This window comes from Labrus bergylta, chromosome 2, assembly GCF_963930695.1.
Source record: "Labrus bergylta chromosome 2, fLabBer1.1, whole genome shotgun sequence".
Lineage (NCBI taxonomy): Eukaryota > Metazoa > Chordata > Actinopteri > Labriformes > Labridae > Labrus > Labrus bergylta.
In genome coordinates this window covers 34,118,565-34,137,039 of record NC_089196.1, presented here as the reverse complement: position 1 = coordinate 34,137,039, position 18,475 = coordinate 34,118,565, and the positions used below count along the sequence as shown (strand labels likewise).

At 39.4% G+C, this 18,475-nt stretch overlaps 3 protein-coding genes across 3 annotated transcripts in view; 2 read left to right on the top strand and 1 right to left on the bottom strand.

The window, feature by feature from the left end:
* The window catches only part of LOC136181112 (protein NLRC3-like), a 693,514-nt gene that overhangs the window by 89,281 nt on the left and 585,758 nt on the right, over positions 1–18,475 (bottom strand). The window lies entirely within an intron of this gene.
* The window catches only part of LOC136181115 (NLR family CARD domain-containing protein 3-like), a 51,178-nt gene that overhangs the window by 5,710 nt on the left and 26,993 nt on the right, over positions 1–18,475 (top strand). The gene's annotated exons all lie outside the window — the stretch shown is intronic.
* LOC136181104 (NLR family CARD domain-containing protein 3-like) overlaps positions 17,727–18,475 on the top strand; it is a 724,139-nt gene continuing 723,390 nt past the window's right edge. The window contains exon 1 of the mRNA XM_065961446.1: positions 17,727–17,797. The gene's annotated coding sequence lies outside the window, so the exon portion shown is untranslated. The remainder of the gene's footprint in view (positions 17,798–18,475) is intronic.

Genomic DNA, 18,475 nt, shown 5'->3' with positions numbered 1-18,475 from the left:
TTCATAAACATGTAAATATGCAGAGTCTCCAACATCAAGTTCTCTCCTCAAAAACATCCAGACGTGAATTCAGTGATGAAATAGAAACAGAATATCTTTAGAGACATAAGCTAGCTCTCCTCCTCGTCTTCTGGCTGTGCAGACAGTAAGGCACACAGCAAAGTCCACGATCACCATAGTACAGGCCAGCAGGAACATCCAACAACAATACACAAGTCAGCTGCAGGCCGCCAGGTGGCCAGGTGAGGTCGGGACGGCGTGGCCTACACCTTAGACAAGCAGAGAAAAACTCACAAGGACTGAGTTGTCATCTGTCTCTTCAGATTTCGATCTGTTCATCCAGTCCAGTTAAATTTACATTAAAACAAAAACATGTATGTTGTAGAGCCTAGATTGATGGAAAAGAAATGGTCTCCATGACTTCAGAAACACAGTTTAAAAGTAGTTAGACAGGACAAAGGGACGTGGCACACTCCTGCTGCCATCACATTGTGTGTGACAGTGAAAGTGGAAATGAGGCTCCTGTTTGTGCTGAATGTGACCTCTGAGGACAGAACAGTTGGAGACAGCAGATGGTTCATAGATTCTTTGTGCTGCACTTTGATTAGTCAGACTTTATTCACTGCATGTGTTTGTTGATTTGGATCTCCATTCTTCCTGGCTGCCATGGTAACTCCATTTGAACTTGATTAGAAGTGGATTATTACATTTCAGTGCTGTCAAACATCATTCAGTGCTGAATATGAACTGTAAGTTTGATTGACTCTCAGTAAGTAGGGGTGTAACGGTACACAAACATTTCAGTTCGGTACAGTTCTCAGTTTTGAAGCTTTGGTTTGGTACATTTTCACTACAGTAAAGGGACCTGATGCTTTTTTTTCTTTATTAGGAACATTTATAATTTCCCTTTTACACATTGGACTAAGTGCAGCATCGACAGTTCAGACTTGTACACCTGCTCAGGTTACTTTTTAATAACATTTTAAATTAAACATTGTAAAAAAAACATAAAATAAACTTGTGCTGCTTCCTTCAACCAAAAGAGTCTCCAATAAATAAAAGATATGAATGAAATAAAGTATTTTAGAATGAAATGAAGTCATTAATATAGCCTATATATAAAAAAATTCTTTTAAATTACACTGACACCTTTTAGTTTATGAAGGCAACACTTTTTTGAATGCTCTTTGAGCACATAATAAACTAATCACATCTGGGACAGTGTAGTTTCAGAACTATTAATATTTCCCTCTGTCGATATAAGAACTTCAATGGCATTTTTTATGGCTTTGGCCCGTTTAGAATTACTAGCAAAAGGCTGTCTGTTTTTTCCTAGTTGCAGTGATGTTTACGTTCACGTGATGCCTTTTCAAGTGCTTTAATAAGTTGGACGTGTTGCCTGTGACGTACCCGATGTCCGCTGAACAACAACGGCACACTACTCTCGTCTTGTCAACGTCTCTTTGTCCATTATTGTGGGAATGGGGAGGGAGGTGTTCATTCTATCATGCTGCAGGTCAGTGACGTGCGGCGAGGTTCGTGGCTGGTGAGGCACTGACTTTTTCAGAGTCAGATTTACAAATATATGAACCCATTTATAGAGTAGCTTAAATTCACCATTCAATTGGCAGCTTGCACATTGACTACTGGTTGTGTTTCATATCTCATATCAGCATTATTTACACACACATAGAGGGAAGGTGCATATTTGGCAAAGGAAGAACGTTACATTTATAGCGCCTCAGAAATGTTTTTTCCATTGTAATTCCACAATTCATACTCATTCAATAAAAATAAAAGTAGGCATATACTGCAGTGTATTCATGGTCTTACCTTTACTTGTAAACAAAGTCCATTCACCTATCCTTCTGGACTAAAATATCTGTGACTTTGTTGTAAAAGTCCTCCTTACCTTCTTTTAGTTTTAAAAGTCTTCATTATTTATCACTTCACGTTTAGATTGAAAAATTGAGAAATCTTTAAGCTTAGATATAAAATCTTTTTTATATAAAAAAATCTGCATAGAAGAGGAGCAACCATCAAACCAAGCATAAACTCTTTGTCTTATGAGCCTCACGCAACCTGACGCACGCCCCCTTCAGGTGAAGCAGCTGCCTCACCTCATGCTTTTTCAGTGTGGTTTTATGTCAAATTAGACTAAATATGTTAAAAACAAGTGAAATACATTACTTATTCTATGGAAAGTGAGGACGGATAATAGAAGTGTCTACAAACATTACATTGGTGACAAACAGTAAGAAAGCAAAAGGCAGAGATTTTGATCATGAAAATTATTGAAATTTTTGGAATCGTTCAGAAATAACATTTATAACACAGATCAGTAGAAAAATATTAATATTTATTTGATTTAATGATTATTTGTTTTTTACTTTTGATGATGACGAGCCTCACCTGCCTCCCCTGACAGCACGTCTCTGCTGCAGGTTATTCTCCCACGCAGACGCGTCTCCCCCTCCCCCTTTTGCTCTTAGTTTGAGCGGGATCATCGCTGAAAATGAAAACAAAACTTAAGAGTAAGTCTGTAAAAAGAACTCCATCCCGGTTATATGCAACTGTCCAGACCAACAGGACTCGAGGAACTACTAATCTGCACAGTTTGCACAGTTTATGTTTGAACTTTTACTTGAAGTTATTAACTAAAAGCTGTGTCCCATACCAGCAGCTGCAGCCTTCCTCCACCCTGAGGGGTGCTTCTGCTTTGCGGTCCGTGTGGGAACACAGATTAAATCACTTTTGTTCTCCGTACTCGGATCAGTCCTGTACTGAAACGGTCCGGTCCGAGTACGTGTACCTTTACACCCCTATCAGTAAGTGTCAGTAAAGTTGTTGATGAATGAACAGATGATAACCTGCAGCTGTGTTGTGTCTCGTTCTCTCCATCAGACGCCTGTGAGCTGGAACTGGACACAAACACAGTGAACAGAAAACTGAAACTGTCTGACAACAACAGGAAGGTGACACATATGGAGGAGTATCAGTCATATCCTGATCATCCAGACAGATTTGATTACTGGTGGTCTCAGCTGCTGTGTAGGACTGGTCTGACTGGTCGCTGTTACTGGGAGGTCGAGTGGAGAGGAAAGGTTTATGTATCAGTGAGTTACAGAGGAATCAGAAGGAGAGGAGACAGAGCTGAATGTTTGTTTGGATTTAATGATCAGTCCTGGAGTCTGATCTGCTCTGACGAAGGTTACTCTGTCTGTCACAAAAACATAAGAACAAAGATCTCCTCCTCCTCCTCCTCCTCTTCCTCGTCCTCCTCCTCCTCCTCCTCCTCCTCCTCCTCTGTCTCTCACAGAGTAGCAGTGTATGTGGACTGTCCTGCTGGCTCTCTGTCCTTCTACAGAGTCTCCTCTGACACACTGATTCACCTCCACACCTTCAACACCACATTCACTGAACCTCTCTATCCTGGGTTTATGTTCTGGTCTCCTGGTTCTTCAGTGTCTCTGTGTGGTCTGTCAGTCTGAGAAACACTGCTGACTGAAGATCAGCTGACTCTGTTCACTCTGTCCAGCTGGTCTGTTTCATGGTTGGGGGGTGTGATAATGGGGGGTGGGGGTGGTAATGGGGGTTAAATGTTCTACATTACAGAAAAACAATGGACCCCCTTCTTTAATGTCTGTATTGTTCTGATCTCACCAATAAAAAACAAGTGACAATTAAACAATTAAAGTCCTCCTCCTGCTGTCTTGATATTGGCAGCAGGAGGAGGAGTCATGGCTCCAGATCTGTTACAAATGGTAAACTTGTCTCTCAGGTGTCTTCCCACAGGCCCTGAAAACAGCAGTCATCAAGCCACTACTAGAAAAGAACAATCTAGACAATAATGAATAATTACAGGCCTATATCAAATCTTCCTCTGTTAGGTCAAATGATAGACAAAGCTGTGTTTCAGAAGTTAAATAACTTCTTGATATTGAACAACTGTTTGGATGTCTTCCAGTCAGGTTTTGGACCAAACCGCAGCACTGAGACAGCTCTGGTTAAAGTGTTTCATGACATCTGTTTAAACACAGACAGAACCTCAGTCTAAGTTCTTCTTGGGTAACACTTTATATGAAGGTCCTTGAAATAAGCTGTTATTACCATCAAATCTGTATAAGACACACTTTAAACCCTCAGGCATCCGTTTAATTTACTACCCTCTTCAGTCATTGAGGACAAAAATGTCCACTTCCAAAAATCTGCGATAAAAATAGAACAGATTACTTTTTTTTTTTGCTTCTTTCTGCATAAATCTCTTAAACAACTTCAGCCCTGCTCAAAACTACCAAACATTCAATCATTTTGAGGATTTTAACCCTTTAGATGCCAATTTCATTACTTGATCACTGTTGTTATTAATGAAAAAAAAAAGTTATTTTCCATATAACAAATATTTGGTGGCTGGGGGATTTTTAAAAAATCAGTCTTGGATATGTCAAAGATTATACAAAATATTGACTTTGATGCATTATTAGTTTTTGTGTAGCATCAGATTTAAAATGTACTACCCTCTTGAGTCATTAAGGACAAAAATGTTCACTTCCAAAAACTGCTATAAAAATAGTACAGATTAATTTTTTTTCTGCTTTTTTGGGTTAAATCTTTTGATAAACTTCAAAACGATCAAATATTGAATAATTATCAGGATTTAAACCCTTTAAATGCCAGTTTGATTACATGATGATAATATTTTTAATGAAAAAACACACAAAAAACAAGTTATTTTCCATATAACAAATGTTTGGTGTCTGGGGGATTTTTTTAAATCAGTCTTTGTTTTGTTAAAATCTAAGGACAATCTGAAAATTTTAATATTTATATGCTTTTATTTACTTTGTGTTTAAAGGTTAATCAGCTTTATTATTACTTATCAGGTTATCTCTGTTGTCAGCCTTTATTTAAAGTTTGTATTGAACACTGGAGAGCAGCACTGAGCAGGTCAGGAAATCAGGTAACCTTTGTGAGCCAGGTGTGTAAACCTGCTGAGTGGCTTTAACTGACAGACAGGAGTGTCAGCGGTGTGTGTGAGAGCAGGAGTGAGGTGAGAGGCTGAGACACTTTCAGGATGAATTCAATGAAAGGAAGACAGCAGAGATACCTTTGGTAAGTGTGCTGTGTTCTTTGGTAATTATCTGTTCAGAATGTTTGAATGGTGACATGTATTTAATGTAGGCTGTTTATTTCATAGTGATGCACTCTGCATTCTGGTTTTATAGTGTAGTGTTCACAGGAAACAATTAAATTAGAAGGGTAAATAATAATTAATATTGAACACATTTAACTGGTTTGTTTAAATTGTAAACAAAAAATAAAGAACTGAATAGATACTAAAATTCAGATTCATTTAATGGTTATATTAACTTAAATTCTGATTTGTGTTGTTTGGTGTTAAAATGAGAAAAAGGAAGGTAAGGATGCTAAAAGATGCATGGTTAACATTGTATAAGTGGAAAACTGCTTCCCCAGATTACTTTACAATTATAATAGGAATGTATATGTGAAGAATTTTGTTCATAGATATTTTCCTTGCTTTTCAGAACCACACACAATAAACAGTTGTAACCTCGCTGCATTAAAGTCTCCTCTTTGAACTCTTTTACTATCGTGGCCTAACCCAAACCAATGTGTTCAGTCTTTTAGAATAAGGGTCTGCTTGGAGGTGAAATATTAATGAAAGCAGTTACTTTTATTGAAATAAGAAAAGTTTTAAGATTGATGACGAGTCAGGTTACCGTGGGAATTGGATAGCGCCAAGACCAATCGAAGAATCATTTTCCTCTTAGCTGAAAATGTATAAAAAGCAGTGAAGCAGCAAAAAGGAAGCCAGAGAGAGAAATGATAACAGAACAAATAAACACACCATTGAAGTGTTTTTTTTTACCATATACCATTTAGTTACACACACTGAAGGCTATAATGCATCTCTATCGTTTCTTCTAACAATATGTTGAGTAAATCCAGAATGCCAGATGACATCTACAGGTGTTATCATTCAGTTTGTGATTTTCTTTATTTTGTATTCTGACTGCAGGATTCTTATTAAGGGTTACAGGTTTTCAGTGAAATCGACATCGACCTGACCTGACTGTGGTCGCTCTGCATCAGGATCTGCTGAACTCCTTTTCTTTACCAAAGACACTTTAGACACTCGACACAAAATAACACAAGTAGATGAAAGTCTTTCTCACTCTACATCAGTTTATTTATTACAAGGTTACACATGAGCTGTCTGAAGAACTTGTGCTACCCAACACAGAGGCCTCCAAGGAAACAGAGTGACAGAAAGAAGAGAAGATATCAGGAGAGAAGAAGGATCCTTACACTGTAACTGTTTCATATAAACCCTTTCAATTCAAACGTCATAGCTGCTCCCAACTTACTGGTTCATCTGTCAGCAACAAAACATCAATGTCAAAAAAGTAGAGACAGATTTCTGTCAACAGAATTGTCTTATATCCCTTTATAACTGCACTTATACATCTGTTAGTCAATACATACTTATGAATACAAATTAGTGATGTTGTTAACTTGGATTCCTCTGGATCAGTTTTACCATTGCACAGGATTAACATTTCTCTCCAGTGTGGACTAACATGTGTTTGGCCAGACTTTCTCTTTCTCCTCCAGTTCTTGAAGCTGTTCTTCCTCCTGACTGATCCACAGTTCCTCATCTTCTTCTTTAATGTGTTGGGGCTTAGTGTCCTCCTGGTCCAGAATGTGGCTCCACTCCTGCTGCTCAGGTGGAAGCTCTTCTTTACTCACCAACAGCTGCTGGAGATCTGCAGGACACAGTAAACAAACATTAACGGTACTTATAGACTGATTTTTTAATATTAATGCGAGCAGGACCCCACGCTGAGCTCAACTCGGCAGCAAGGAGATGAATGGGCTTGACAGCTGCGCGCACCGCCGGCCGCATCCTATCTGAAAGGTCCTTAAGGCTGTGAGGACTGAGGTTTCTCCTCATCATCATTAAGTCCTGGAGGGCGGGCAGCCCGGGTTCAAATCCGACCTGTGGCTCCTTTCCCACAAGTCATTCCCCACTCTCTCTCTTTGGTTTCTGATTCTGTCCTACCTACCAAAAAATCTTGTTTAAAATTATTTTTATTTTTTAAACTTTGTGGTAAGTTATTATGTTTTTCTAAAAACCCATACGCAAAAAGTTCTTATCAGAAGAATGTTCATCTATAAATCATGTCTCAGGGCCCCTCCCCCCTCCAGCTGCACTACATGGACTATTCCATCATGACCCTCAGGTCTTATGGTGCATTCAGGTGCTGCTCGGGTGCTCCAAGTTTCCGAGTTAGGAAGTCGTTCTTCCGACTTGATTTCAGTTCAGAAAATCTGAATGTTGTAACAACAACAACAAAGCGTTGATGCTACAAAGAAGATCAGTGAAATGTTACTGTTACAGTTATATTTGAGTAAAAAGTTGATGTCCTTATACGTGAATCAATAAAAAGTATGTTAACATTAACTAAACATATTTTTCCCCTATGTGATGACGTCAAGTTGGGAAGTCGAGCACCTCATTCTTCTCCGAGTGACGAGTTGTTTTTCCGACTTGAGCAGGTGTTCATGTGCATTTTACAACTAGGAATCTTGTTTTTCCGATGTGTCCGACACCACCTGAATGCACCGTTAGTGGACAGCGTGTTTAAAGGGATACGTTAGCCATTTGCATTAAGCCGTGTATCATTAGAAACCTGGTAGTATTTTTGAATGGTCGTGCATCCTGCTAACAGGCTCTATGGAGAAAGCAATATTGCGGTGAGACGGCTGCTGCAGACAGGCAGGCCTTATGTCAGCAGGCTTTATTTCCCTCCCTCTCTACCCCTCTTCACTGAGACATAAGGCCTGACTGTCGGCGGCGGTGAGGACGAGGAGCCGGGCCCGGCTCGAGCTGGGGTGGACTGGTAGTGTCGGTGCTCTCACTGTTTGCCTATGGACACAGACGTAGAGTCTGTTTTCTGACAGGACTGGGAGAAATCTCTGAATCAGTTGAGGAAACGGCCGTATGTGTTGTAGTAAATGTCTGTAAATAGAGGACCTTAGTGGGAGTGGCCTGCATTTCTGTGCATTCTGGGAGTTGTTGTCTTTCATCCACGTGAGCCAAAAAGACACTTTCTGCCTTTTCAAGTCAAGAAGTCACCAACTTCAAAATGTATTTCACATTTCTACATATATGACCCAATGTCAATACAGATTCATGTTTCAACGGGTGAAGTATCCCTTTAAAGAAATTATTGACACGGCATCACAGAGAGAGAAAGAAGAGACGAGAGTGAAAGAGATAGATAGATAGATAGATAGATAGATAGATAAATAGATAATACTTTATTGTCAGACATAGTCTGAAATTTGCCTTGCGTCACAGCGGCTCTGTTTGCGGCACATCCCTGTAAAGCCTGACACATCAAAAAATAACAAGAAAATTCTATTTTTTGGGAATTGAGATGTTTATTAAACCCTTAAACAAAATCCCCCCAAATTTTTGTCATATCATGTTGTTTATGATATTTGTTTTGTATCACATTGATACATCGGGCATTTTTGGCAAATTTTTGCACACAACAATGTTCGTTTTAGAAACAAAAACAAAATATGCCCTTCACATTTTGAAAATACAGAACATTTCAGGCAGTTTTTCTCATTTTTTTAACATAACACTTTTTACAGCCTTTTTATTTCATTTTGTGGTAGGCACAAAAACAATTTCTGTCCTTGTTCAGGTAAAGATGCACCTCACACTTCTCACAGTAGACATGTGAGAAGTGATTGCCAGTGCAGTGCTTGCATCTCTGTCGGGTTTCCCATGTTGGAAAATGATCAATGCCATCCCTTCTCACATCAAGAGGCACACTGCAGCTTGGTCTTTTACGGGGCGGTGTTGGAGTCTCTTCTGGAGAGGATAGTGGTCTGCCACACCTGATTTTGGCCTTTCCTGCGCTTGTCAGAGAAGTGCCAACCAAAGCCTGAAACCTTCGCAGAGGCACGGGTTTCTTCTTGGGGTTCAGCTTCTTCTGGTCTCTTCTGTAGAGGTTCCACGCATTGATGACTGCCACTGTAACAGTGTTCCACCAGATGTACATGTACCATCTTCGGGATCTGAAGCTGAACTTGTAAAGTGCAGACAGCATATCAAGGAGATCAACACCTCGCATGAACTTGTTATATGTTTCAACAATGGCTGGTCTGGGAACCATTATGTGAGTTTTGGATTTGCGATCCCAGCGTTTCACATTTCCCACAGGTTCAATGCCAACAAAAGAGGAAATCAGGTTCACTGCTTTGTTGTCGTACCATCTTACAACGATGTTGTTTTCCTGGTTCACTCTGAAGTTCATTGACCCTCTTCCATTTTTCTTCAATTCTTTTTCATCCATCATGGTGCAGTGTTTCATCCTGTTCATCCGGATCGTGCCAACATAGTGGATTCCTCTTTCTTTTAGGTGTTGCACCAGGGGAACTGATGTGAAGTAGTTGTCTGCAAAGACCTTGTGATTTTTTCCTGCTGGAAGTGTTGATGTCATTTTCAGCACAGCTTCTCCTGTAACACCTACTTCAGACTTTTCTCTGTCTGGATTTTCTGCACCTTGACAAATATCAAAGTCATAAAGAAAGCCACTTTGTCCAGCACGTCCCCACATTTTGAAACCCCATTTGTGAGGTTTTGCAGGCATGTAGGCACGTAGATGAGATTTTCCCTTAAATGGCACCATGATTTCATCAACTGCATGGCTTTCTTCAGGAGGTATGTAGAGAAACTGTTCCCCCAGTTTTTGTAACCATGGCCTGAGCTTCCACAGTTTATCTTTCTTTGCATCATCAGACACACTGAGGTTGTCCTGAAAGTGAATCACTGTCAGCAATTTCAGAAACCGTTCTCGAGACATCACATGACAAACTGCAGGGAGCCTTGTCTCCATCTCCCAATAGGCTCTCACAGAGGACATCTGTACTAACCCCATATGAATGTACATGCCTAGAACCTGCTCTATTTCCTTGGCAGTTGTGTTTACTGACTTGCCCTCTTTTTGTACACTGTACAGGTTTGTTTGTTCTGCAGTTTCCTCTAGCATTTCATCAGTGACAAACTGTTTGAAATACATGTATGGTGTCCAGTCACACCTGTCTTCTGTGCCTTCCTCAACACTTGCAATGAAATCGATAGATGGAGCTTGATATTTTATTTTTCTCCATCTGTATTCTTTCCTTTGTGCATTGGCCTTCACTGACTCCTTTCTGATTGTGTCCTGTGTTGTTGTTGGGATCTCAACTTCTGTGCTTGTCTGGGCTACACTTTCATCTTGATAGTCTTCCTCATCACTGCTATCTGAACTTCCATCATCATGCATGGTCTGAGGAGTCCATTCTTCCTCATCCTCCTCACCATCTTCCCCTAACTGCTCTATGTCACTTGAATTGCCATCCATTATCATGTTGATGACATTTTCAATGTACGTTTGTTTTCTCACTTCTTCCTCTATTCTTTTTGACATCTAAAAATACACACATAACAAATTGGTCAATATAGCGTAGCGATTATGATTTCAGAGGAATTGTTATTGTGAAAATACCCAAAATGTTTTTTTTAAATGGCATTTCAGTCATTAATTAGATTTATTGAATCATCAAAATAGTGTGTGTTTACACGATTTAACTGTAATATGAAGAATGAATTATTAAGTAATGATACATTGTTTTAATACAGAATATACTCATATTAAAGAATTAGTAACAATATAAATGTTATTCTTACTGTAACTTCTTGAAAATTTGCAAAGATTTTCCTGCTGAAAGTGTGTGGATGCTAGCATCATGGTGGCCATTTTTTAAAGGTCAAAAAAAGCCCTTCCACTGCCTGCAGTAGAATGCAAATCCTCTAGGGGGCAGAATACATGTATCAGGTCATATACAACAGGTTTTAAAGGAAAGTTTTGATCATGTTGATAAGACAGAGGTCTCAGAAACTTGCGTAGCAAATATGATACAAATGGTTTTTTAGGGTTTAGACAGGAAACAAAGATACAAACATTTGAAACAACACTCAAATGCCAAACAAATGCACAGAGGCCCTAAACGTGCTTTGGTTGAGGATTCAGCTCCACATTCAATTTTAGGATTGATTGGTGAACAAAAGAGTGTTTCAGTCTGACCTTATTAAAACGTGGGACCCTGTATCTCCAGTTTGATGGTATCAGTTCATACTCTGTGTTCAGGGCGTGGTCAGAGGCGATGCAGTTAGCCAGTCTTAAAATGCTTTTGTTGTAGGCCGATTCATAGAGTCTTTGCATGGGTTGGCCTACAGTCTTAGAGCAGATGTTCAACTGCTGGAGCAGTTTAGACTTCAGAGTGGCAGACAGACACATATACAATGAGGTGTTACAATACTGTAGGACACTTAGAATCACAGAGGTAACGAACAAAAGAAGAATCTGTCAACTCGCCCCAAAAGATCTCAGACGGCGGAGGAAATAAATTCTTTGTTTTGTCTTTTTACAGATGTAGTCGATGTGATCTTTCCAGGACAACAGATGGTCGATCATTATACCCAGATATTTATAAGATGACACTTGCTTGATTGTTTCATCATGAATGAGAGTAGGAGCTTTATGAGCATCAGACGGTGAACCAAATACAATTTCCTCTGTTTTCTTTGTATTGATCTCTAGAGAAATGGTCATCACTCCACATAACTATTTTGTTCACAGCATGTTGGTGCAGTCCAGGGTCGTCAGAGTTACTTAACAGAGAAATCAGAGCTGTATCGTCAGAGTACTTCAGAGTGTACTGATTTTGTGTATCAGACCGACAGTCATCTGTATAAAAAGTGAAAAGCACAGCTGAGCTCACACAACCCTGAGGAGTGCCAACATTAGTTGTGATAGCAGATGAAAGGGTGTTATTCACCTTCACAAACTGGATTCTGTTAGTGAAAAAAGAAGCATACCAAAGAGTCAAGTAGGGGTTAAGTTTTTGTTGAATCATTTTTGATAGTGTTGTTTTTGCTTTTATTGTGTTAAATGCTGATGAAAAGTCTAGAAAGAGGGCTCTTGCAAATGTATTTGGCCTATCTAAATGTTTGGTGATGATATGGACCAAAGATGTTTGAGCAGTATTCTTTCTAGAGATTTCATGATCACTGAGGTAAGAGCTATTGGTCTGAAGTCTTTATGATCCCTTGGACATGGAATCTTAGGTAAAGGTTTTATGTACAAAGTTTTCCATGACATAGGGACCTCGTGTGTGTCAACTGAAGACTGAAAAATTGGTTGCCATACTGGAGCCAACTCAGCTGCAAAGTTTTTTAGCAGAAAACCACTACACTTATCAGGTCCCACTGCTTTCTTTGTATTTGTATCCTGAAATGTTTTCCTTACATCTTCAACAGTGATGATAATTCTGTCTGAAGCTGCAGGTATGATGGTTCTGAGTATTTCAGGGAATTTTGCAGGGTCGTCTTGTGATTCAAATCTAGTAAAAAAAAGTTCATTGTCTGTCGCAATTGATTTGATTGGAGTTGACATGCCCGTCATAGCTTTCATGTTGTCCCACACTCTTTTAGGGTTTTTAGCTTTAAAGGCTTGTTCAAGAAGCTGTCTGTGTGCCACTTTTGCTTCTCTCAGTCTGATTCTCAACTCTTTTTCTGTAAGTTTTAGTGGTCCAGGATTTTTATTTTTAAAAGCCACTTTTCTTGTATTTATGACTGCCTTTATGTCACTAGTGACATCTGATTTATTATTAGGGTAAATTTTAATTTCCTTTGTTGGAACAACAGCTCTACACAAAAATTGATATAATCATTTGTAACATCAGTTATGTCATTTATGGAGCCCTCATGAAAAATTTAACAATTTGTCCATCCAAAACAGGCTTTCAGTTGTTCTTTACTCTCATTTGTCCATGTCCTAATCACTTTCTTTTCTGGTTTACTTCTCTTAAGTTTTGTCTTATACACTGGAATCATGTGCACAACATTGTGGTCTGAATTTAATATAGGTGGCCGGCACTTGGACACATAAGCACCTTTAACATTTACAAAGCACTTGTCCAAAATATTGTCTTTCCTGGTCTGGTCCTTGACGTACTGCTCGAAACCAGGCAGCACAGTTTCCAGGTGACAATGATTCAAGTCTCCCAAAACTATAGCCGGTGCCTCAGGGTAGTTGAGTTGTAGCTCAGGAACACAGTCAGCTATGGTCCGTGCAGCTTGTGACGCTTTCCCGTTTGAGGGAAAACAGCAAAATACACCCAAATTCTCTCTTGGCAAATAAAATGGTCTTAAAGTCATACTGAGAATTTCTACATTTGGATCACAGATCGTAACTTTGACTGAGTGCATTCGGCACCATAGATCGTTTATATACACGCAGATGCCTCCTCCCCTTGTTTTTCCTGAGTCAGCGTCTCTGTCTGCTCGCAGCAAAGTAAATCCGGGGACATGAAAGAGGGAGTCAGGCATCCTCGCTTGTAACCAGCTTTCTGTAAAGTATAACATAGATGCCTCTCGGAATTCATTACAGTACCTTGCGTATGTTCGTATAGCATCCACTTTGTTGCTCAAAGAGTGCAGGTTTGTGAAGACAATAGATGGGAGTGGTGGCCGATTTGATCTCTTTCGTAACCGGTTTCGAATTCCTCCTCTCTTTTTCCTTTTTTTGGTCCTGATGAGCTCCTGGGGGATCTTTTCCAGCGTCAGCCAGTAGAAGTGGCTTGATACAACTGCTTGGGTCGGGTCTGGCTGTAGCTCCAGCAGAGCCTCTCGGCTGTACGAGCGTGCAAGCCGTGACGCCTCACTCAGGTGTGCTTTCGGACATTGCATGGAAAGACATTGTCCAAGTAGACTGATTAGCCACAGAAACACAAGCACAGTTCGAGGGACACTCATCTTACACTTTAGACGAACATATTCCACAGACAGGCCGGATAAGACAACGTTTTAACAACATTAAACACGAGAACAAACAAACAAACAGAGCGTGCTGGGACGCAGTGCGCAGCTGAGCAGCGCACCTGATCACTTTGCGAAGATAGAAACTAACGAACAAGCAAGTATGAAGTGAAGCTTATCTAGCAGAGCAGAAAAAAGGATGTAGAGGGAGGAAAAAGAGAGCTTGATGTCCAAGCTGCCAAAACGTAGAACTTTTTTTTACAACAGTAGGCAACCAGGCCCCGAAGTCCTGTGACGTCATGAACACAAGATTACAGATTCCTACAAGTGGAGACGATGAAATAAAGAAACACACACAGGAGACAAAGGAGATGAAGAGAAATACAGACAGAGAGGAAGAAGAGAAATACAGACAGAGAGGAAGAAGAGAAATACAGAGACAGAGAGGATGAAGAGAAATACAGAGAGAGAGGAAGAAGAGAAATACAGACAGAGAGGAAGAAGAGAAATACAGACAGAGAGGAAGAAGAGAAATACAGAGACAGAGAGGAAGAAGAGAAATACAGACAGAGAGGATGAAGAGAAATACAGACAGAGAAGATGAAGAGAAATACAGACAGAGAGGATGAAGAGAAATACAGAGACAGTTTTGTAATCTCAACAACATCATCTTCGTTTCCATCAGTAAGTCCTCTCTTACTGTTTCTTTTGAGTTCAGGCGTGTAAGAGCTGCAGTTGAATCTGAACAAACAACAACTCTCTCTGGCCTTCTCGATCCATTCAACCCTAACATTATAGCAGTTAGTTCTGCTGTAAACACGGATCACTTATTATTCATTCTTTTACATATTTCTATATCAAACTCAGATATGAACACTCCTGTCCCCACATGTCCACTCTCTGGCTCTTTGGATCCATCAGTAGGTATGTAGTTATAATATTTCTTTTGTAAATAATCTTCAACCAAATGCCCAATGTTAGCCACATTTCTTTCAATCCTTTCTCACTTTTGCTCCACAAGTTGTAAGTCAACGCTAGGCACTGGAACAATCCATGGAGGGATATTAGCCCATCCAACATTTGGTCCATCAAGTGGAGTTTCTCCAAGGTGCTCTTTGCTGCTGCAGGAGCTGCACTATGGCCAAAGATACAACGAGCAAGAGCAGCTGGAAAACGGGCGTACTACAAAGGTGGTGCTGGGTTCAACAACGGACAGAGAGTCACTTAGGAGCGCCATACAAGATCACATTTGATGGTCTACGTAAGCCAGCAATAACAGGCGTTTGGCCTGCACACAGGTTGGATGGTTCAGTTCATATTTTTTGATATTGAAGGGACGTTAAGTTTAAGGCTCTCTTTTGTGTCCTTTATATTTCAACTGGTTGGAATAGTTTGTTTATTAACAGTTGTTAGTTTGTGTTCACAATTAATATTTACTTTTCTTGTATCTCTCTTAATGCTCGAGAGAAAACACAAAGAGAAAATCTGTATTTTTATTTTGTAAGGGTGAAAAAGCTAATTTTATATTTCTGAAGAAACACTTCAAACTAGAGGATGAAATATTCTGGATAAATCAATGGGATGACCTTGGTTCCACTAGATCAGCAGGCTCCTGTTCTGTGACCCTCCTGGTAAATTCATCACCTCTAGAAGTACTCATGATGGTCACTGGATAATTTACGTACTTGACATTAATGAGCACTTTTATATTTTGGTCAATAGGTATGGCTTTAATAACCTAACTCAAAACAAACAGTTGATTTTGGAGGTCTCTAGTGTCACTGAATCCCTTAAACTATCCAACTGCCAACATTATTATAGGAAGGATTTTAAATATGATCTTTTCCTGAAGATATAAAAGTTATTATATCTGATGTGATGATGGATAAATCTATCACTTCTTACATCTCTAAATGGGAATTCATGAAGTTCACATTTAGGGAGCACTCTGTTACATTTGGAAAATCTCTAAATAGAAGTAACAAATCATCAGAAATGAATATAATCAAAGAAATAAAAAGCTGCTGTAATAAGACATGACTTTGTGACAATGATAAACAAAAAGGACATATTCTACAAACACAGCTGGATGAACTCTGTGTGAAGAAAGCTGAAGGAGCTGACAGAAGATCCAGGGTCAAATGGATGGAGGAAGGGGAGGAAAGTATTTCTGTCATTGAGAGAAAAGAAGGCAGGAAAGAAATCCAATCAAAGCCTTATTAGTTCATGACCAAGTTAGTTCTGATCCAGTCTTGATGAAATGGTTTCTTTCTCTGGTAAACTAGACTCATCAACCTTTTCTGTCATGGATGCTGACTCCTTCTTCAGCCATCTCTCAGCTCTTCTTCCTCATATAGACGAGGAGTTTGCAGAATGATGTGATGCTGATATTACTTCAGAGGAGCTCAAAGAAGCAGTAGATAGTCTTTCTTTGGATAAGTCACCAGGATGTGAACTTTTAGAAACATGTTTGGGAATTGTTAAAAAGTCCATTTTCTCTCATGTTAAAGGAAGCTACTGACAATAAGACATTCCCCCACACTATGAAACAAGGCATCTCTGTCTTTGCAGACACGGAGTATGTCAACAAGAGAGTCTGGCTCGTTTCTTGAGTTGGGTCGTTCATTATTGCACACAGAGCTTAAACTGTACATACACTTCAGATACTGACTCGTTTAGAGCAGAGCCCAGCATCAACAACGTGACCCAGCACGATAAACGACTTTCCATCTATAGTACGACGATCACAGAGACTGTTTGTACTCGTCAACATAAAGACGACTTCATCAGACAGCTCGGCTGATCGCTGCGATGTAACGCTGAAGTGATCACATTAAAACATACCATTGAATCTACCCTACTGTGATTGGCTGAATAGGAAGGAGACATCTGATTGGCTACAAACATTTCCATTTGTGAATCGAACCACGGCAGGGGAGTCTCAAAAGTCCCACACACAAATGCAGCGAGGTTCACACATGACAAACAGTTTGTAAAGGCAGACTGACAAGACAAGATCCAAATGTGTGTTTTTAATATATATGTATATCACACATTTGTGGATTTCTATTAAATATAAAACTATAAATATTTGTTCATGAATCTTGTTTTTTATTTGTGTATTTTTTTACATTAATATACAATGCTAAATATTTGTGTGTGTATTGAAAACTATTTTTGTGGATAGAGTCCTTATAAATCACAAAATACATTTGTGAATCCTTCTGTGTGCATTCATGAAAATTGAGACTGATCTAACTCCATACTAAACAGACTCAGCTTCCTCTGATTGTCAGTTGACAAGGTAGAGACGTGCTGATTGGCTGGAGGCTTAGGCGTAAAGACTCTGTCAAAATTTGTGGTTGTAACTCAAAGCTTGTGCGTGTACCTTCAGGATCGCACGTGAAGATAGGAATTTGTGCGATCTGAACTGTGAGCACAAAATCATTACACATCTTCACATTTTTTCACAACAACAGAATTGTTTTGCATATGCTCAGACTATTTCTACAATTACAAATGTTGTTTGCACATGTGCAAACCTTACCTGTGTGCACAAAATATTTCACCAAAGTAACCTTCCACGAGTTCAAAATCTTATTTACAGGCAATTGATCCCATACAGCAGCCCTTCCTTTTTTACAGACCACTGCAGGACAACAGACTGCCTCAAACACTTTCATCAACTTCTATCATCACACAATATATCTGATATCAAAGCAGTAAAGGATCATCTGACACAATAAACAAGCTTCCTTCAGTAAAATGTTATAAAACTGTGACCTTTGATTCCCTGTTGCTATGGTGATTATTAGACTTTGGTATTTCCTGGTGTCAGGAGACTTGACTTTGACGTTGTCCTGTTGAGATGCAGATTAGTTCTCTGTGTTGAAGGTAAGAGACACTTTTTATACTGTTTGAAAGAGTCATTTAATTTAAGTGTAAAAAGAGCTGTAAGCTAACAGTTTGCCACCGGATTCATTAGCTGCTCTGACTAAAGTAGAAGTGAAGGACACACAATGATCCTCAGTCCCGATGCAGGCTATGCTAACATGCTAACAGGTTGATTAAAGACGAGCCCGCTCTGGAAGTTTCTTTCATTGAGATCATCACTTTATCTTCTGTAATTGAAATGTTTGAGTGATTATCATTTTGATTTGAACATTTTTCTTAATTACGTTTTCTTTACAGTGGAACATATTCATAAGAAGTTGTTGTAACTCTCTCAATCAGCTGACTGTGTTCTTGGTTAATCAATGACTTGTTGGGTTTGACTTGTTATTGTTTTATGATTCAAAGTCCTGCAGTGAAGCCTCCTCTGATAAGATAAAACTTTATCGATGTGTAGTGTCCTTTTTTTAATAAATCCAGAAAATAGGCAGGGTCAGTTTTTGCCTGTGACCGGACCAACAAAGACATCAACATTTTAAACTCTAAATCTAACTGTCCTTTTTAAGTTCTAAGTGGTGTTTTAAAGCTTGTTTGTCTTTCTTCAGAGACTGGACCCAGGAGACAAACAAATTGAGTACTAAAAGCTTTATTCATCTTTCTCAGAATCCAAAGTAGTGAGCC